The 22,338-nt window shown below is 35.3% G+C and overlaps 1 pseudogene; it reads right to left on the bottom strand.

The window, feature by feature from the left end:
* LOC110570168 overlaps positions 1–21,798 on the bottom strand; it is an 87,352-nt pseudogene extending 65,554 nt beyond the window's left edge.
* Between the last annotated feature and the right edge of the window lie 540 nt (positions 21,799–22,338).

Here is a 22,338-nt window from a genome sequence, read left to right as displayed (position 1 = left end):
AGGATAGAGATCACCAGCATCTGGGTCCTTCTGGAATTAATGTGCTTCGCAACTGTTGTGGAGGACTGATTGATTGATTGATTGATTGACTGATTTGACAGAGAGAGAGCAGAAGCAGGGGGGAGTGGCAGAGGGAGAGGGAGAAGCAAACTCCCCGCTGAGCAGGGAGCCAGATACAGAGCTCAATCCCAGGACCCTGGGATCATGACCCGAGCTGAAGGCAGACGCTTAACCTACAGAGCCACCCAAGTGCCCCAACCCTGTGGAGGTGTTAATTTTAATAGCATAGGATTAGGCCAGATTAGGCTAGAGTGAGTAAATGAGATATTCATCTGCTAAAATTTCCAACTATATCCAAAGAACAGGAAAACAGTTTCCTTTTGTTGAAAAGGTAAATTTGGGAGGCAATTTGGGCCAAGACAAACTCCATTAATTGCTTAATATATTTGTTTTTGTTGAAGATATCTGATTTCAGAAACATCAATTTTTCCAACAATATGAGAGCATAGTTGTTAAACTATAGCTTAGAAAATTGTATTTGGAATTAGAAGCATATTTTTTGCCAGTGCCATTATAGTTGGTCTAGGATCTGACTTAAGAACAAGTCTAGAGAATAGACCAAGAACACTTTGCAATAGTAAAAATAACAATAGTAAAAACTCATTTAATTGAGTATTTGCCCTGTAACAGTAAAGAAATTCATACGTATTTACATATTTGATCTTCTCCATAATCTTATAAAGCAAATGAGATACAGGGAAAGTAAGCACCTTGCCAAAGGTCTCCCAGCAAATAAAGAGCATAGCTGAGAAATGCTAGGTGTTCTGACTTCAGCAGTCATACTGATGAGCATTTCACTTCTATCCAAGAGGTCATATAGGATCGTGTTCATTAGTTGCTAAAACAGTATACATAAACTGGTGAGATTTGTCAGAAAATTTGGTTCTGTATTCCTCATTTTCTGATTCTTCTTGTACTTTTGAAGGATTAGCTCTTACTAATTTGACACAAAATGTTTGGGACTGAAGTATGTTCTGTAGTAATCAACATGGATCATACATACTGGCATTCTGGAAAAAAAATCTACATATAGGATTCATTTCATAGGAATGCAGGCCCTAAGCATCAAATAAACCAATAGCACCATTATATATGATATTTGGAGCCCTCTCCTTGGCCTTCCTAGTTTGAAAGCATATCTTGGGAAGTAGAGTAGCTACTCAGCAGCAATATTTGAGTTGTACATTTGGTGAAACTAAAAGAATGAAAAATAAAAACAGCAAGAAAAGCTAGAACAGGATAGGAGGCTAAGAAGTAAATTCAGTAAGCTGAATAAAAGACATAAAAGGCATCATCAAAATGTGGAAATAAAGGAGATAAGCTAAAAAAAAGTATAGAATTAAAAGTTCAGAGTCAGGAGAATGGAAAGGGTCTTGGAAAAGAGAGAATAAAATACTAGATCAAACATGCAGGTGGATGACCATCTTGAAGTATTAAAAGGACAGAGAATACTGACTTCTGGTGACTAATTTTTCCATGTATCATAATGCATAGCCTAATCAGATCCATCCAAAGAGACAGAGAAAGAATTGCAAACCCTCATGTACCCAAAGTGATAACTCTTTCCTATGTAACACTCTCCAAACCAACAATATGATACCATTCCATTCTCTGCTGTCTTAATTTCTTTCATTTCTGTCCACTAAAATTCTAATTCCACAGTCATGTTCTATTGCTTTACTCCTTCAGTCAAAAGCTACCTGGTGTTTAGAATTCATAAGGTTCTGTTCTCAGACTTTGGTTCTGTGGAAATGATAAAAACACAACTCTTGGGGCATCTGGGTGGCTCAGTCGATTAAGCATCCAACTCTTGATTTCTGCTCAGGTCATGATCGCAGGGTCATGAGTTAGAGCCCCGTATTGGCTCTGTGCTCAACACGGAGTCTGCTTGAGACTCTCTCTCTTCCTCTCCCTCTGCCCCTCCTCCCCACCCCAAATAAATAAATAAATAAATAAATAAATAAATAAATAAATAAATAAAATCTTTTAAAAAAATACAGCTCTTGCCCTCTTCGAGCTAATATTCCTTTGAACGAGACAGACATGTAAATCACAAGCCAACAGTTTAATGACTGTCATGAAGCAATACAAAACCCATTCCTAGTTGACAGGAGAATGGAGACACTTGATGAATAAATACTTAAAATTAACATGAGATGAAATTAAAAAGAGCATCTGCTCAGAAAGCAGGTATTCCAAGAATAGATTGGCAAGGAAGGAACCAAGCAAAGGAGGGCAGCAACACTAATAACTGGCTTTAGACATAAACAACCAGAGGGTCTGAACTAGTTTTCTTATCTTCGCCACAAAAAGGGAACAATAACAATAAAAACAAATGGCAGGGTCACCAACTCAGATATGAAAATTGCCAATAAAAAGCAATACATCAGACATATTAGGAAACAAACTTTGCTTTGGGAATGAATCATAGGCCCTTGTGATCACTGAAGCCTGTAATATAGCTCTAGAATATTTCAGCTACTTATTATTCCATCCTATCAGATTTAGAAAAACGACAGGCTGAATGCTTAGTCTGTCTAAGCTATTTCAGAAATTAATTTCAAATATTAAACAAAAAACTGCTGCAACATATAAGGAAGCAAACAAGCTTGCTAAGCCAGAATGGTGACAAAAAACTTGCAACGGGGCTAAAGTGTTATAATCAATTTCTAACTGACTTACTAATTAAAGCAAATATTCGGTCATTTTTTTTTCTGTAGATGAAGAGACTACTAAAATGTGTGAATTTATTTTTGGACTAAGGTTTATAGTGAAACTAAGCATTTATTACAGGTTAAAAAGTTCAACAGCTGCTGTAAAAATATATTTATACCTTAGATATGGATTCTCATTGACATAGTCAGCCAGCTACCAAATTCTTAGGTATTCTTTTTCTAAGTTAAGTCCATATGTATATTCAACCAACATGACACAGTTACTTGCCCAATATGATAAGCAGTAAAATAATGAAGGCTATAGACACATTGCCAACTAAATACATGAAAAATACTAAGGTTTTTGTAACATGAATAGGTGAAAAGCAATGATATTCTGTGATTTAAAAATTATTTATGGGAATACATGCACACACACATCTAATGAACATCTAAATTTTTCCCTCTTAGTTACTTACTTCCATATTATAACACACACACACACACACACACACACACACCTTTGATTTTTACCTACATAGAATAAGCAAAATACAGTCCCAATTTGGCCAATTATAGTTAATTCAAACAAGATATATAACTGCTGAGATGCAGCCTCAACCTTCTGGGAATTGCCTTTCCTTTGCACACCATTTACCACAACAGAGCTTCCACACAAGACTCACATGATCCTACCCATTGTCTACCACTATTTGATATAGGAATGGGCACCCACTGAATCTGAGACAGTCACAATCACCCCCAATGAACTCAAGTTTTAAAGTAAGAAATAATACATTAGGAGTCATGAAAGTTAATCACATTAATGGCTGTCCTTTAGAGAGAAATATCACAAAATCCTTCCAAAGAGTCCATGAAAAATGCCCTGTGGCTTGGTTTTCCAATTCTTCCTTGGAGTATGGTGAATTTAAAAGTATGGTGAATTTAAAAGACTTTTAAATAAGTATCCTTCTGATAAATTTTATTTCTCCACATATTGCCAAAACCTTGCAACCAAATCAACTTAAATAATAAAATCTGTCTTCTGGTTTGTCCCATTATTTGGCTCTGTGAATGCACAGCCTACCTTACTGTTGGCAAATTTCCACTTGTTTTAAACAACAAAAAATCTATTTTTATCATTTCTGCACATGACAGGGATGACCGTTCTCTGGTCTGAGATCCTAAGCAGAGTTTCTTTTCCAAACTAAGCAATGATAATCCCTTTCCTTAAATTCATTATTTTACTTACCTGCTAGTTTCCTGGTTTTTCTTTTCTTTCCTTTTCTTTTTTTACTTTACAAAGTCCATTTCAGTTGAGTATTTCTTATGTCAACACCAACAACTCAGCATATAGTGATTCAAAATGTTCTCCTCAAAAAATTGTAAGCTCACATTCAAACCCAGTATATTCAAGAAGCAAAGGAAATTGTCAAAGGGTAATGATTCTAGGAATTCTGTGACATCTACTACTAGCAAACTTACCTTTCTTTAATTCATTCCAAAAGAGGTGCAGCATTAACAGTCACTAAAAAAAAAAAAAAAAAAAAAAAAAATTTAGTTTTTGAACAAGCACCAGGACAAGAGCCTAGGAAGAATTACACTATTGTAATGGATGTTGTGATTTGTTGATTGGATCCCCCTTGAGGAGGACTTATACATCCAGCTGCTAGGAGTGCTACTAAAAAACAATGCTCATCTATAAGTCATTTCAGAGAATTGCCCTTAGCCGGAGAAGCATGGGTTGTTCAAGGTCATGCCTCCTTCCTGAGGAAGCTGATGTCCAATGATTTGGTCAATAGGAAAATAAAGACCCAGGCCTCTCGCCACAATAAGAGATGACTCTGATGGGTTTTCCCAGCTGAAGAGCTCTCCATGGGGTTGGCTGAAACCTTGTTGTGACTGCCCTGCTGCCCAGTTTCTCCCACAGCCCTGTCCTGTTTCTGTCCCTTTCCTACCTAGGTGCTGATTCTGACTGTACTCCCTAATAAACTTCCTACTCTCTGATCTTTCTCAGAGTCTGCCTGCAAGGAGCCCAACCTGCAACAAATATCTAGAATAAAGAGATTAGAGGGAAAAGACATATCACATTTAAGTAAATAGATACATAATGCATAAATGCATAAATAATAGCTATTTAGTTTTTTTTTTAACTTTCCATGTGCAATGTGCATTATACTAAATATTTTACTTGGTAATACTACATGCTTTATATACTAATACTAAATTTCTTACCTGCATCACTTTTGAGCTTTTGCATGTGCATTACACTACCCATGAGGAAACTTACCCTTAGAAAGTTTAAGCACTTTGTCCAATATTAAATAACCACTAAGTGGCAGAACGAAGAGTCAAAACCCAGTAAGTCTAGCTGAAAACCCAATTCCTTAACCGCTTTGATATATACTATCTCAAATCTCAAATCAGAGCAAGAATCTACATTTCAAAAATGAGACTATAACATATTTCCTGTGCCACATTTCCCCTTTCTTAAGTTGTCATCTGAAAGTCCAGGATTGGTTAGACTAATACTTTGGTCAACATCTAGCCAGTGTCAAGAAATACTTGCTAGTGAGTTTTTATATGCTACTTAGTCTATTATTTGGGCTTTTTTCAGCACTTCACTTGTTTTGCAGCACACAGTTCAATGCATTGAGATATCATGTGTGGTCACTGTTCATAGAGTTAAAATCTTTAGAGATAGAGAATATCATTTACAGAAGGCAGATAAGTAATTGACTAATGGTGGGAGAACAGATTAATCAAGTCAATCATTACATGGATAATTTGATGCTCACATGCATCTGAAAACAGACAAAATTGTCTTCTTGCCATTTTCAGACACCATTAAAGCTAATTTTGAAAGATTTTAAGACAAAATATACAAGGTTTATAAGTCTAGGTAATTTAACCAAGACTTAAGCAATATAAATAGGCTTGAACCTAGATCATTTTTCATGTTTCTTTGATATATCTTTTCCAATTAAAATATAATTAACTTCTAATGTATATCAATAATACCAAAAGCCAAAAGGAACAAGACTTCCTTTCATTGGTCTTAGTGCTTTTGGTTTATTTAAAACAGCTATATCTAAACATTATGGGTTTCCATTCAATATGTAAAAGTTTAATATTACCTAGAACAATTGCTTGAGAAATGGCAAAATTAATCTTACTATTAAAGAGATATTTAAGCAACATTTCTTTGGTTAACCCACATTAAGAGTAACTTCTCACTTTTTGAGTACATTTTACTTAAACAAGGGTATTCCATAGCTCAACAAATGGAAAAAAATGAAGCTAGGATTTCAAGTTATATATTTTTTGGAGCTACAATTGAACAGTGTGTTTTAAAATAATCAAATACTGGGCTATAGAGAATTTATACTTTAAGTCTCATTCTTAGAGCACCTGGATAATAGATTTCATGCCTTATTAAAGTACTTTAGCAATTAGAATGGAAGATATATTTAGTTCTTTTCATTTAGAAGGAAATGATATTTCATTTCAGGTTATCAGTGTAGAGAAACTATATTTGCAATATGATCAAATATATCATCTATCAAGTACAATCGTCAAGTTATACAAGCCATGAAATTGGAGTAAATCTGTCTTCTGAAATAGAAAAGGAAACATAGAACTTTTCTTATATATTACCTATTTATATTGGCACATGTGTAATGTCAAGAAGGTATTGTTAATTCTGGGGGTTTCTACATATTTCAGTGTACTTAATCTTTGCTTACCTTATCAAAAGATCTGAAGCTATCGTCACTGAGTCAGAAATTTACTGAATTAACCATTTTGAATCAACTGACAGAAATGTCTAGAAATTAGGTTGTCTTCAGTGCATAATCTATGTTAATACATCAGAATGCATATTATAATGATGCATGCTAGCAAACTATAAATGGGGACATTTCTACATGTATCCAATTTAGATAAGCGCATGTTTGAGGGTAATCCAAGACAGAAAATCATGATTCAGTGTATTAACTGTAAAAAATTAAATAACTCCCAGGATCTCATAGCTAATGAATATCAAAATTCATGTACCTTCCAAAAGGAGGGATTTGTGTTGGAGGTTTTTGCTTAATTAAAAAAAATTGATTTTAATTATAAGAATATTCAGATTATAGGAGGGAGGCTCAAGTGTGCTGCATTGTTCAAAGAATTTGATTTTTTTCACTTGAGAAACCATGGTCATCAACATGGCATAGAAAACCATGTGAGGGGTGCCTGGATGGCTCAGTCGTTAAGTGTCCGCCTTTCGCTCAGGTCATGATCCCAGGGTCCTGGGATCAAGCCCCACATTGGGCTCCCTGCTCAGCAGGAACCTTGCTTCTCCCTCTCCCACTCCCCCTGCATGTGTTCCCTCTCTCGCTATGTCTCTCTCTGTCAAATAAATAAATAAAATCTTAAAAAGAAAAAAAAAAAACATGTGAGCTAAATCTCTAGGTGTCTTTTAGTTAAAAAACCAAGAACCTAGAAATGTGAAAGTAAGCTGTAGATGATGAATGAAGATGGCTTTCATCAGATTAGTAGGATTTGTCAGTGGGACAATCTTAGTAGGCCAAGTAGAAACATGATTTAGTGGACACCAGAAGTGTCCACTAAATCCATGGAAGCTGTTGACCAAGACATTATAAAATTAACATTTATTGATTCCTTTTTTTCTGTGATAATTATAAAGTATTTTATATACATTATCACATTTTAAATCCTAATAACATTCTTAGGAGGTGTGTATTGTTCTATTATTATCATTGTACATGAGGTGTCTAAAACTAAAAAAGATTAAATCTACCAGGATACAAAAAGATGTAAGCATTTACATTGCCCTATTTTGCTTTCTAAAAAGGATGATTCCTTTGCTTCCTCAAAATCCCCCACAAGATGTTTGACTCTTGGCTTTGTTCCATTGAGCTGTGCATTGAGGTGAAGTCCGAGTAGAATTGGGGAAGTCAAGGGAGGGGAGAATTGCTTTATATTAGATTGGAGAGACACAGATGAGTGGACAAAGAAGGAATTCAGAGGATTCAAGAGAAGAAAGAAGCAGCCATTTGAAAAAGAGTTCCATTGAGGGAAACCCAGGAGAGGTGTGAGAGCAGCCGTAAAGCTAGAACTTTTGTCAAAAGGGCAGTCATATTCCAACAGATTTTTTAGGATGTTTGCAGTGTAACATAGCTGATATTTCCCTGATATTATAAGAAAGGCCCATGGTTTTCTTCAATAGTTTGCAGTAAAATAAGATCTCTGTTTTCATATCAATTGACTTGATTGGTTTAAAGAGAATCCAGCAAGGCAGGAAAGGCAAGTTTATCATCAATTTCATGTTGAAATTACTCAAATTCATACAACTAGTTAAGTAGTAGAACTGGAATTTCATCCCATGTCTATCAACTTCCAGTCTCTATCATTAACCAGCTTCCTATATCAATTTGTCTCCCAAGCTCCTCTGCTTCCTCTAGAGAATAAAGTCACTTTCTTTAAAGAGAAAGGGTTGTCAGTGAGCTAAGCAGCAAGAACAAACACCAACAGCCTCTGGTACAGCCCAACTCATTACTAGATTATTAAATTACCTACTACTTAAAACATCTTAAATACTTCGTATAGCATTGCAACATCCAGCCAACCATTTAAAATTACTGATTTTTAAATTACAGTTTCAATTGCTGAGGCAAGGCTTTTGCTATAGAAGAAAGGAGTAACTCTCCCACCCTGAAGGGAAAGAAATTCCAAATTTGGGTAGACAAAAATATAACAGATAACAAACATATTTCAGAAGAAAAATAGAAAGATGTCAAATGAATGGATGTGGAAAACAATACCAGAAGAGGCAAGAGGATTTTAAAATACCATTAGGGAGTCAAAACCCACGAGCAGAGCTTTAGGGATAACTGGGATTTTGTCTGGTTTCTACCCTTTCTATAAAGGGTACTTGTAAGGTATTAGAGGCCCAGCGACAAATATATACAAAAAAGACACTGGTAAATGTTGCATCATTTAAAAAATAAAAATAAAAGTTGCAACATTTTTGAAGACTAATGATAAATACAATTTCTCTATTGATAAGGGTTCAAACACTAGATTTTTAGCTAAGGTTATTTTATTTAGCCATCTTGCTTCCTTATAAATGTTGCCAGCATTCAGAATAATTGTGACTATTTATCCAAAGAATTTTTGTTTAGCATGATATATGGAGAAATCCAGAATACTTAATTATGTTTGTTTGTATTTGTTTTCAATCAAATAAAATAATGTAGGAAGAAATAATCTTAGGTAAGGATTACTACTAATTTAACAATTCTATGAGATTTTTTGTGAGTTTTTAATCTTTCCAACATTTTGCCATGTTGCATTCAACCTTATGCTTTAGATTTGTTTCATCAGGGATTTATTTTATCTTCTTTATGTGAAACATTTTTCGCTAATTATGGTCTGCAAACTCTAGTCATTTTGAAGTTGTATCAGAATTCTCAGAGTACATTTTATCTTCATTGCTCTGCTTAGGCTTGCTACAGTATTATGTTCCTCAATCTAAGAGAACCTGACATGTTTCCTTCCAAAATCAACGTTCTTTAGAAGTAAGTCCTTCAAAATTCCTATTAGGAAGAGTGATGCCTTCTAATGCTAGTCTATACATGGTCTCCCTAACAGCCAGGGGATACAAGATGATTCCTCACGGCCCCTTGGTTTTGTCCACAAAAATAGAAGTTTATGATCATACAGTATATTCATACTTAACCTGTCTTCTTAATCAATTTAGCTATATATATGTATACATATATATATGTATACATATATATTTAGCTCTATAAATTTCAAAACAAACTCTGCTTTTCCTAAAACTTGTCTAGCCTCTTTTTCCTAAAATATATAAAATAGTACTAAAAACATATATCATCCTCCCCCACACCCCAGTATTTACTGGCATTTAGGAAATTGCCTTTAAAAAGCAAGTATTCAATAAATTTATGTTGATTTATTGTTCTTTCCAGTTGTACAATGTTTGTGATAACCATTCCTTATACTGTGAGAGCAAAAGGGAAATTATGCCTCTATGGGTTCCTTAGGAACAATGAGTCTCCATCCAGATCATGATTTGCGCTTGAACCAGCCAGAGGGTAAGTAGCAGAAGGAAAGTTTTCTCATTTCCATGTCCAGAAAGATGCATTCCTTTTACCTTCCTAAAGTGAGAGGATGAAATCATAGTCAATACATCTTAGCACATGTACTATTAAGTACATTTTTCTTTGTCTATAGAAATCAATGGAACACACAAAACTCCTGTTTGTTCTCCCTTTCTTAGAAAAAAAATGTAGAGTGGAGACTTTAAAACAAAACAAAACAAAACAAAACAAAACAAAACAAAAAAGTCTCATTTGGATCAATTTGTTTCTTGCTACCACCAGTATAATAAGTGCCATTTGTATAAGCCAAAATTATATGAGTCTGTGGGCTGGGGGAGATTGTGGATATTGGAGTTTAGCAGGAATAACATGCTTTCAGTCCTTAGAAAATCCATCACACTGTTCTCAGGGAAGAATCAAACTCTATAGCTGAGGAGCTGAGAGAAACTGAAGTCTCACCCACCCTCAAGGGAAGGGTGGGGGACTAAGCTCTACTTCCCGGAAAGGGGTACACCCTCATATCTTATATAGTATTCTTCCATAAGGAAGAATACTCTCTTCTCCCCCATTTATTTATTTATTCAATCTTTTATTTATATCATCATGGGCTCATGTATATTTATTTTTTACTTCAGGTTACAATCTAATACTGTGTTATTTATTTATTATTTATTCTGTTGCTCAAATTGTTACAGATTTGGCCTCGGGGAGGTCTTTCATTTTGGCTCCCTGTGTCCCTTTGACATGCCCCATCCTTTTGTACTTTGAACACTTCCTTACTACAGGAACTACAAGATGCTCCAGGGTCATTGTATGTTTTTCACTGTGATGGCCTTAGACTTGAATTTTTAATTTCTTAAAATAATTTGATAGAACTTTGTGCTCAATCCCTTCAGAAGCTATGGTCTCCTCTTATCCTGAGGTGACTGAGGGAAGTAATTTTTCTCTCACTGAATCTTAAAAGTCAGACCATGCATGCACTATTCCAAGCCTGACTCAAAGTTTGTATAAGCTCTAATATTACCGTATCATAACCAATCTCCTCCTAGTTCAATATCTTCTGTCTTATGAGAGCCCTTTGTATCTGTCAGGGTCCCAGAAGGAAATATATATCATGCTCAATCTGGTAATTTGAAGGTTTTGGTAAGGATTATTTACAAAATGCGAGCAGGGTTCAACAAGGGATAGTGAAATACCCTAGCACTAGAAAAAGCAGGAAGTATTCTATCATTTCTAAGCCTTTAAGGGGCAGTGGTGGGAATGCTTACAAAACCTGGGGGAAAAAGCTATATGCAGAAAGACTCCTTAGAGAGAGGATGCAGCCAACCCAATGTAACCAAACCATCCTTCTGGCCCCTGGCTCCTTCCACCTTCAGATATCCTACTGAGAACTTCAACTGGCTGAACCCAAGAGGAAGATGGAAAGCAAGGAAGGTCATTGAGGCAGCTAATTTCCTAGGCCCAAAGTAGGTGGAAAAGGATGGACAGTGGGTATATAGGGTCATATGGAAGCTATGCAGTATATTCTTTCTCCAATAGCAAGCATAAAAAGGACACTTCTTTCCTGTACTTATCTTCTCTAATACTCCATAATGTCATCCCTATTTTCAGAGGCAAACTGGGATCAAGTTCAACACTGTATTACTGAAGAAACCAGATTATTTACATTTTACATGCCATAGGAACAGAATTCCAAATGAAAGAAAACAAAATATTAAAGAAAATGCCAAGTAGTGATAACAAACAGCAAAATTAAGAAGAAGAAGTTCGAATCTAAATCTCTGGTCATTAATCATTGTTTAACTTTGAGGAAATCAGGTCTGTTCTCCATTTTGGACATAGGAGAAAGGTCATTTTTGTTTTCTTTTTGGCCTATTTGTACATCTAGCTGATCTCAATTATAATTTGATACCATGCCTCCTTACTATGCAAATTTGGTCTCTGATGCTTTAGGCCTCTGGTATATTCACATAAATATTTCATTGGGGCTATAATAATTTTTCTTAAAATTGTGCCTTCAATTCAATTCACCATAGCCTTTGAATGTATGGAGTTACATATTTTATGTGACTCCAATTTAATTACTAGTTGAATATGATGGATAATACTTTATTGTTTATCTTTTTGGAAAAAAGAGTCTGAAAAAAAAAAGCCCTTAACTTCTTAGATTGCTAAGAAAAATAGAGAGCTTACACACACACACACAAACACACTGGCTTTAATGTCTTTTCACAGATGGAAAAAAGGAGGGAAAGTTCCACTTCATTCTTATTCTTTCTTGAGTATCCTAAATGTTACAATAAGTGAAAATTTGAGCTTTGTCTGAAGGATCATCACTACCAGCCTTTGTACCATGTCTCTCTAAAACCTTTATTCTCACATTCTATTTTCTACCTTCTGGTTCTCAAAATGTCCAAAACATCACCAAATCCTCATTCTCTGCTGATGGCTTAACTTCATGCTTCATTAAGAAACCAAAATCCATTTTACTGGTTTCTCAAGGTGGACACAAAGTAAAAGTAATCATAGGGTGCCATCATGAACTAGAAACTTAGCTTTGCTTATCTGCATACCTGATTTTTAAAAGATTTTTATTTATTTGAGAGAGAGAGAGTATGTATGAGAAGGGGGAGAGGCAGAGGGAGAGGGAGATGCAGGCTCCCTGCTGAGCAGGGAGCCCAACTTGGGACTCAATCCCAGGACCCTGGGATCATGACCTGAGCCAAAGGCAGATGCTTAACCAACTGAGTCACCCAGATGCCCCTGCACACCTGATTTTAAAAACAGAAGATAGAGGAGCATAATCATTTGCTTGGGAGAAAAGTCCAATAGAGAGGTAAAAAGAGCATAAGAGGAAGATCAAGACTTTCTCTTAAGAGAAGGGATTTGAGCTTAGTAAGATTAGTTTTTGGAAGAATGAGAAACCTTTATTCATTGCAAATAGATGGTAAATAAAGAGTGTGATGATAAAGACAGAGACTGAGGTAGTTTGTTACATTAAGGGTTATATGTTAAAGATTTATCTTCTGATGCCCAATATGCTAACACAGTCAATGGTTACATATTTCTTATTATCTAACTCAACTCTGGCACGAGCCAAGCTACTCATGCTGTTTGACAAGGTCCAAGTATGGGGGACAATCCTGAAAACAGGAGACTCCACAGCTGGCTCCTGCTATTCTCTTTCATTTTGTTTATGGCAATCTTTATAATTGTGGGAATATTTCTGGGGTTTCATGATAAAGTGACTACTCAACTTAGTTACGCCTATCTAAGCAATCATAATGAAACTAATTCCACGAAGAATTAGTTTCTATAGAACAAAATAACAAGACGGTCACGCTCTGTCTAGCACCTTTCTCTTTGCATACTGTTTTTTAGTTTTAGCGAAAGTCAATAAGCGGAAATTAATAAAGGTCATGTTAATCATTACAAAGGAAAAATGAAAGAAGGCTATGTCTGTAATCCAAAAAATGATCTAAGATTATCTCGATAAATTGTAAAAAAAAACATAATCACATGTTACAAAAGTATGGAAAAACAAAAATATCCTAACATATAAATAAAGTTCCTCCGAGGCTGTCAGAAGGAGATGCTTGCAACCTGATCCTGTGTCTGTGTCTTTCCATTCGCCGACGCTGTCCTTTCCTACGAGAGACCCACCCCGGCTGGAGCTGGACTCCGGCACAACTCCAAACAGGTTTTGACAAAATCAGCTACTCCCAACTTCATTATTGTTCTTTATGTTCTTTGCATGCCTTTCCTAATACCACGGCCTCCTAGTCACCCCTCAGTGTCCATGACTGGCTCATCTTACATTCTTTGGATGCTAACTTTTCAAATGTTCCAAAGCTCTGGTCTGAGCCTTATTTTCTAAATGCATTCTCCAGTCCCAGAAGGAAATATGTATCATGCTCAATCTGGTAATTTGAAAGTTTTGACAAACGATTATTTACAAAATGTAAGCAGGGTATAACAAGGGATAATGCAGTACTCTAGGCCTAGGAAAAGCAAGAATTTTTTTTTCTGATTTTATCAGATCCCATGACTAAGATTCAGTTCCATGATTTTAATTACTATTCTATTTTACTTCCCAATTCTGATTTCTCCTGACTAAAATGTAGGGAGGGAAGAAGAGAAGGATGGAGAAGTACATTTTCCCTGCCTAATCTATCTAAATTAAATATTCATGCCCTGATCTGGCTGCATTGTTTTCTCACAGAGCACTTTATTTCTCTCATAGCATTTATTAAGTTTGCATTTATTTATTTATTTATTTATAGTGTCCTCAACTAAAGCTCCTCAACAGGATTTAAGCAGAATGTTCAAAGCTGTAGTCAAGTATCCAAGAGAATGCCTGGCAGCTCAACCAACATTTCTAAAGTAAAGTAATGAGTATAACATAGTGCTAGGGTGGGAGAGAATACATATGACATGATGAATGGATAGCAAAGGAACATGTGTTCCAGCATAATTTGTAATTCTTAGGATGCCTCTTTTCGCATAGGTTTGTCATGCTTTCTACAGTTGTAAGTCATATTCTCTCAAGGCCTAAAATTGTTACATACATAATCTCTTTCACTTAGCTTATATAAATGAAAGGAAGTCTAGAAGGCATGACCAGGTGAAAATTATACAATTACACTGACCTGCCTTTGTTGGCTAACATCAACCCTACTTCTATTTTTTTTTTTTTTCTTGTATCATTTTGCTCTTTTGTATTCCCTTCTCTGGTACTGTAGTTAAGTACCTCATTCTTGGACTTGCACAGGAAATCAACCTTCCTGGGTCCTCCCTGTGATCTGTCTTATACATTAAACCCTAAAATATATTCCCAAATAACAGTTTGTATCGCGTCACTCACCCTTTTAATAAAACCTTCAATGGCTCACCAAGACACACATGAAAAAATAACATTTAAAACCCTTCATAATGAGACTTTGGCTTAGTTTTACTTCACCTCTCCTCCCACAAATATTTGACATGTTACACAGCTACTGAATACTTCCTTTTCCCCATTAAAGCCCTGCAATCCCTGGCGAACATACCACTGTTGAAATTTTATTCCTGGAAGGAATCCATTTCCATCCACATCTATCTATCAGTGTCCTCCCACACTGTCAATCCCAATTATATGCCAAAGGCACGATCTCTCTGGTGGAGTACAGCTCCTTTAAACCTTAAGGCCTGCCCCCAATTTGCCCAACAACCACCATTTTCACTGAATGAGACACAAGCATGTCATCTTTGTATAAACTATTTTGCTTGCTCTGAACTACGTCGTTCTGCTTTAAATTAATCCCTGATCTGCATAGTTTCTGAGTCTCAGCTTGTCCTTTGGAACTGGTACTTGGTACAGCTTTTCTGCATTTGAACTTTTGCTGCCTTCTGCAGCCACGTTTTAGAGTCTTTTTCTAACTATGCCAATTGCAATTGTCCTAGGTATATATATACTAAACAGCCTATCCAACTCTGTGACTTTTTATCCCAAGGTAAGCCCTCACAGCTGGAATCTTCGTCCATGAACCATTTCTAGACTCTGCAGTCTTAGTCATCTTTGCATAGCCAATACATATCAGTCTCCAACGTAATAGTCATCGTATGAATAGATACATGAATAAATGAGTCTCTCAGTTTAATTTAATCTTCTTCTTGTTTATTTCCTCATTTTATTTTGATTTGCCCTTTCTGATAACACATACCTCTATCTGATCTTTTTTTATATAAATCTGTGCTGGTGGCCATCCTTCATGCTAGACCATGAGGCAGCAAGAAAGGAGACAAGGACCATTGAATTGTTTTCTTCTTATCCTGGCACAGTGCAGTGCATGTCAAAGGCATAAAAGAACAATCTGTATTGAATTCAATATTGAAATTTGCACATAATACCACATAGGAAACTAAATTTGCAAGGTATGAATAGGTTCGCCCTGCTGATAGAACAGTTCATCCAATAATTATTTCAATTGTGAGTTAAAAAAGAAGCCATTACTCTGAAAAACAAACTGAGGGTTCTAGAGGGGAGGGGGGTGGGAGGATGGGTTAGCCTGGTGGTGGGTATTGAGGAGGGCACATTCTGCATGGAGCACTGGGTGTTATGCACAAACAATGAATCATGGAACACTTCATCTAAAACTAATGATGTAATGTATGGGGATTAACATAAGAATAAAAAAAAATTAAAACTCAAAAAAAAAAAAAAAAGAAGCCATTGACATTATGTATTTAGTAGATGATTTTGATTTTTATCAAAATAATTTGCTATCTTTACTAGTCTGGGCCAAAACAACATAGTCTCTTATCCGGGCTGTTACCTCTTTCATTCTTCCTCTGCTACCCTCTCTTCTCCAAAGAAAAGTACAGCCAGAGATGGACCTTCAAAACCTAAATGGCCCCAGGTTATTTCTCTGCTCGTATCTCTCCACTGACCTCCCAGCACTCTCAGAAACAACCGAAGTTCCTTTTTGATGCCACCTCCAAATAAGCTCTACCCCACTTGCTGCTCTCCAACCACACTAGTTCCCTTCTTGTTCTCTGAATCTGCTAATTTGCTAACCCTGATTTTCCTTCTGAGACTCTCTGTGCTTGGCTTTCTCTCTTTCCAGACTATTCTTTCCCCAGAATCCTTTTGGTTTATATCCACTCTTGATTCAAGAGGACATTTTACCTCATGAGAGGGGCCTTTGCTGACCACTCCATCTAAAGTAGTGCTCAAGAAACTATTTTATTTTTTTTCTTTATGGCAATTATCACCACCTGGCCAAATATATATTTGCTTATTTTATTTTTTTAAGTAATCTCTACACCTATCATGGGGCTCAAACTCACAACTCTGAGATCAAGAGTCACATGCACTACCAGCTGAGCCAGCCAGTTGACCCCATTTATTTCTTAATTAACTGCCTACCTCTATTTTAATTTAAGCTTCAAAAGCAGAGATTTCATTTTGCTTGCTGCTATTTCTTTAGTGGGTAGAATACTCCCTGTACTGTTGGAGGCTAATTGTTGGACTCCTACTATGGAAATAACAGGTACTCAAATATTCATTAAATGTAAAAATAAATGAAAAATTAACATAAGTTTGGACATAGCAATCAATGATCATGCCATCACAAAAGCATGTGTAGATGAACTTCTGTAACATAGTCATGCCTACTTATCATTTTCTATATTTACTTTTCTAAATCATTGAATTTTGTGTATATTCATGTAAAGTTAATTTTGAACGACGCTATCCAACATGGAAGCAAAAGTTAATCTACAACCATGCTATCTCAATATAATTGAGAACTTAAAATGTGACTAGTACAAATGACAAGGTACTGTAAGTATAAAAGATGCAACAGATTTTAAAGAGTTAGTATGAAAAAAAATATCTTATTAAAGACTTTTTACATTGATTGCACATGGAAATACTAGTATTTTGAATATAATGGGTCAGATAATATATATTATAAAATTAATTACACTTATTTTTACCTTTCTTAAAGTAGCTACTAGAAAATTTAAAATGGTATATATGGCTCTCTTCATTATATGTCCATCAAATAGCCCTGATACTAAACATTGTATAGAGTCAAACTCCCAGAGTCAAAATCCCTTGTTAGGTACCAGAGCACAGTTGCATTAAAGTTGCTAAATATATTTTTTAAATTAAACTACTAGCTTAAACCCAATCTTAATAACACAAAATTTTTGTTTCTACTAATGATCTGGCATGTTTATTTTATCAAACAATGAAAACTATCTAAACTTTTCATGCTTCCATTTTTTTTCATGTTTCCATATGTCTCATCTTTGCTGCTACACAACTCAAAATAAAATTTAATTCTCAGTTCTGAGTTTCTGATATCATTTTCCTCTTCTTTTTGTGATTTCTAAGTATCTTCTCATATTTTTGAAATATTTTATGCATATAAGGACACCATCTGCATCTAATTCTTTTAGGAAAAATAGAAATTATAATTATTAATTTCAATAATTATAATGTTACTACATATGCCACATATTGAGCATTGATTATGCTATATACATTTAAGGAAGGTCTCTCCCTTAATTACTGCAATGAACCTTCTGACATACCCATGGAAGAAGAAACTGAAGTCTTAAGAAGTTGATTATGTTTCAACATACTGTGGTAAGACATAGGTTGGATAGAGAGGTGGTAAATCACCATTCCTCACAGAGATAGTCCTGTAATTACAGTGCAACATTAAGCTACATAGCCAGGATTCAGCTGGATCCCAAATCTCAACACCAGCATAAAAAGTTAGGTGTTGTACTTTGAATGGGTTCTACTGTTGCCTCATTTGCTAATAACCAAGACGGGTTTACATTAATTTTCTGTAAGGAGCCTCAGCACCAGCGATTTTTTACCTAAGCAGAAGCAGTTTAAAATAGTTCCTTATTTTACTGCAGGCATCACCTCAATTCCCTCCCAGACCTAAAAATTGCAGAGAAAAGCACAGAGTTCCTGTGGCATCTTGACATTCTCAGGAAAAGGCATGGATGAGGTCCTAAGTATTGGTATTATGAGGTATTTGCACAATCAGAGATACACTTCAAATCTCCTTTTTAACGTGAAGCTAAGTCCTGATAATAGAGTGGGTTTACCAGGCTGCATTACCAGTAAGTGTGGGTCTGCCAAGTTAAGTGAGTTTCCCAAGGGAAATGAACAATACTTTACATTTATATTACACCTCTCACGTAGAAAGATCTCCAAACTCCATACTGGTTTTTATCTACAGGGATCACTCACTCACAGCTGAAATGCAGGCACCTGTAGCATCTGCTATGACAGCCATTCCACAGCACAACAGCAGTTAGGAAAGGAGGTGGAAAAATAACTTCTCAAGAGAATGGCAGGAAGAATTTTATATGGGCAGAAGGTAATTACACCATTGGAATTTAGCCAAGATGCCTGTCTTCATACTCCTCTTCTTAGTGGTTCCTGAGTCTGGCTAGATTAGGTCAAATACCTTTCATGCAGGGGTGATGACTTCTTCTGAGCTCCATATGTGGCCTCTATTTGCTTAACCAATGTAAATGTTAATAGAATAATATGCAAATAAAATGCATCCTGTGATCTTGTCCTTATTATGCTGGCCAAGGTCTGAACATTGCATTATGAGCAAATGCTATTCCTGTCCTTTGTTCCTGAATTGACCACTTGTTTGAAATTATCACTTTAGTGTTAATAAAGGACCTGTCATAGCAACCCTGGGTTTCCTTAGTGGCCATCCTGAGAGGTCCATGTCAGGGGTAAACCTGCTTTGTAAATAATCATCACTCCATTCAAAGGGCACAGATGCAAGCCAGTTGTGAGTCATTTTAAATAACCTGTTTGCACAGTTAACTTCCCTCCTGCTGTGGAAAAGTTATACATTTTCCAGTGTAATTTTGAATATTTTTTATTCCCTCACTTTCTTTTTCATGGAAAAAAATGTTTTTGATGAAGCTCAAAAGAAAAGAAAGAGAGCTCAATTATTGATTAGCGTTGTTGATTGTAGAATAGGGAAGTATATCTCATAGGTTGTATTTGAGGTGTTTTTAATTGATTGATTCATTATTTTCTCAAGCACAAAGGAGAACTCTGGGAAAGCTCAGCCCTGTCTTTTAGAAGCTGGGGAAAGTCATGAGAAGCTGTGTTGAATTGTTCTACCATGGACTAGTTGAAAAGCACAGTGGAAAATGTTTCCTTTCAAAACACTTGTTTTAAGCTTTTCCTAAAAATGTTTTTAAACACATGCCAAGGCCCCCTTCAATGAATGAGTTTATTACAAAAAGCAATGTGTAACTCCAAAGCAGAGGTTGGAACACTGAATCTTAATATTTATAGAGGGCAAAACTGTATATACACATTACACATACACACACACACACACACACATCCCTTGAGAATGATATCCAAACTCAAAACACACTATACACAAATTGCGGAAGAAGTTCCTCTCTCATATTTCTGAACTGATTTCAGTTGCTAGATTTTGTCTTTTTCTCCATTTCACTATCATCAGAGGGATAGGAAAGATCAAAATCTTTGATTTTACTTACAAGCTTGTATTATTCCAGATCATAAATAATGTAAATGTACACAAGTATGTGTGTTTATATGTGGACATACGTGTGTGATATTAAAATATTTATTCATATTTATTTTTATAATCTTGGTTTTGCTCACAGACCCTCAATTTTCTTTTCCATCCATGCTCTCTTTTTCATCTCATCAGGGCCATCCAGATCATTTTGCATGTGTGCATACACACATACACACTCACACACACACATAAAACAGGGTGACTCAAAAAAGTTTTAAGGTAGTTTCAAGCTTAATAAATTCAGAAGTATAAATGCTATAAAAATATATACATTTTGAAAACTTGAAATTCTTTATACTGTTTTATTTTGTGAATTGGTAATAATCAATTATTAATTTTAAATTTTTGCTTCAATCAGTTTGTCATTTTCATTTTTTTTAAGGTTTATTTATTTGTTTGTCAGAGAGAGAGAGAGCACAAGCAGGGGGAGCAGCAGAGAGAGAGGGAGAAGCAGACTCCCTGCTGAGCAGGGAGCCGGATGTGGGGCTCAATCCCAGGACCCTGAGATCGTGACCCCAGCCGAAGGCAGACACCCAACCAACTGAGCCACCCAGGTGTCCCCAGTTTGTCATTTTCAATCAGAGGGACTGAAATAAAAGCCAAATACATGTTTATATGCATATATGCATATATGTTAATAATTATCCATTTTTTCCCCTTAATACTCACCCCCTACTTAGATTCTTCCCTGCTCAATCCCCATCGTACTGATATTGTATAGAATTTTAACTTGGGATTATCATGTATATATATGTCCATTTTTTTCTTTTCTGTGGATGTTTTTCTTTTTCCAAAGAGAACTTTTTGTTTGTTTTTGCTGTAGATAACCAATCTTACAAGTTATTTTATCATTAACTCATAGCTCCTAAGCATCATTTTTTCCCTTTTTTTAAAGTATCATTTTCAAAAGTTGTTTTATGGTGGGTTTTTGTGAGGCTAACCTTCTACCATATTGTAGTCTGAGAATATTATTTGGTTTTTGTTTTGTTGTCTTATTTAAATGTCAATGACTGGAGATAAAATGTTACATTCAGTTATTTTTCTTCAATATGTTAAAAAGTCTATTTACTTTGTTTTCTTGTACCCAGTATTGTTCTTGGTACATCTGATGTCAAATACTTGTTATTTTGTAAGTGATTTCTTCTTTCTCTCTGGAAACTTTGAAAACTTTTTCTTTTTTCTTGTATTTTTGTTTCTTATGATGCTCCATGGGCCCTTCAAGCTGATGTGCTTCATCTTTTGTGATAAATTTATCTCTGTTATTCTTTAAAGAATTCATTCCTTACATGTCAGTTTTTTCTCCTTCGTGGGACTCCTATTAGCATTTTATGATGTTGGATGGCACTTTTTTTCCTATCTTTCATATCTCTTTTCTTTTTATATTTTTCTATTCCTTTATTTTTACCTCCTTTCTTCTTAGAGAGTTACTTGGATTGATCTTAAAAGTCCCTAACTCATTATGTTATTTGTCCCAAACTTTAATTTTTTTAAAACTAAACTTTCATGTTTTCATACTTGATTTTTATACTTGATCCTTTTTTAATTATGTCTTATTCCCTCATATTGCACAAACTTCCTTTGACCTTTTGCATGTTTATTATGCTTATTTGAAATCTATATGTGACTGCCTGTTGGTGCCTGATGATATTACTTTTCTAATCTGTTAGGATTTCTGAAGTGAATGTTTCCTCAGATATTAGTCATCTTGGTTTCAGAGTTTTAGTCTCATAAGTGATTCTTAGACTTCCTACCAGTCCTTTGGCCTTTGGCTTTAGTTCCTTCTTCATCTTGTTTCCAAAAGTATCTTGTACAGATAGTTTTTGAGTCTTTTAGGCAATCTCCAATATAAATCATGGTTGCCTCTAACTTTTCCCTCTTCCTCCTTACCCTAGAATGTTCTTGATTTAGCTATTTATCACTCAACCATATGCTTCCCAACTTCCAAGATTCTGGTGTCATTGTCTCCTTGCCTGTTTTCTATAATATATATATATTTATTTATTTTTTAAATCCTCATTTTAGTGTGGTCATGGAAGGGAGCATAGATGTACTCTCTATTTAGTCTCTATCTTTATTCAGAAATCTTGGTGTTTAACCAGCACATAATTTTTCACTTTCTTATCAATGAAATTTCTTCATCTTCCAATTAGGAAGATAATTACATTACCCCCTGAAATTCTTTAATATTTGTATTTGAAACTTATTACAATATCTTCTCTTATAGATCTTTATTTTTCTTATAGATTTTGTATCCGCTAGTCAAGTGTACTTTTATAAGTATACTTTCAAACAAAGTTTAATTAATGCATATTATTTTAGAAATAGCAATTTGCTTCTCAGCCCTAAAGAGACAATGAGCAACTTACATCATTTATACTTTTATTTTTAGTGCCT

The sequence above is a fragment of the Neomonachus schauinslandi genome, chromosome 4 (assembly GCF_002201575.2).
Source record: "Neomonachus schauinslandi chromosome 4, ASM220157v2, whole genome shotgun sequence".
Classification (NCBI taxonomy): Eukaryota; Metazoa; Chordata; class Mammalia; order Carnivora; family Phocidae; genus Neomonachus; species Neomonachus schauinslandi.
Note: the sequence above shows the minus strand (reverse complement) of the source record. Positions and strands in the feature narration are given on the sequence as shown.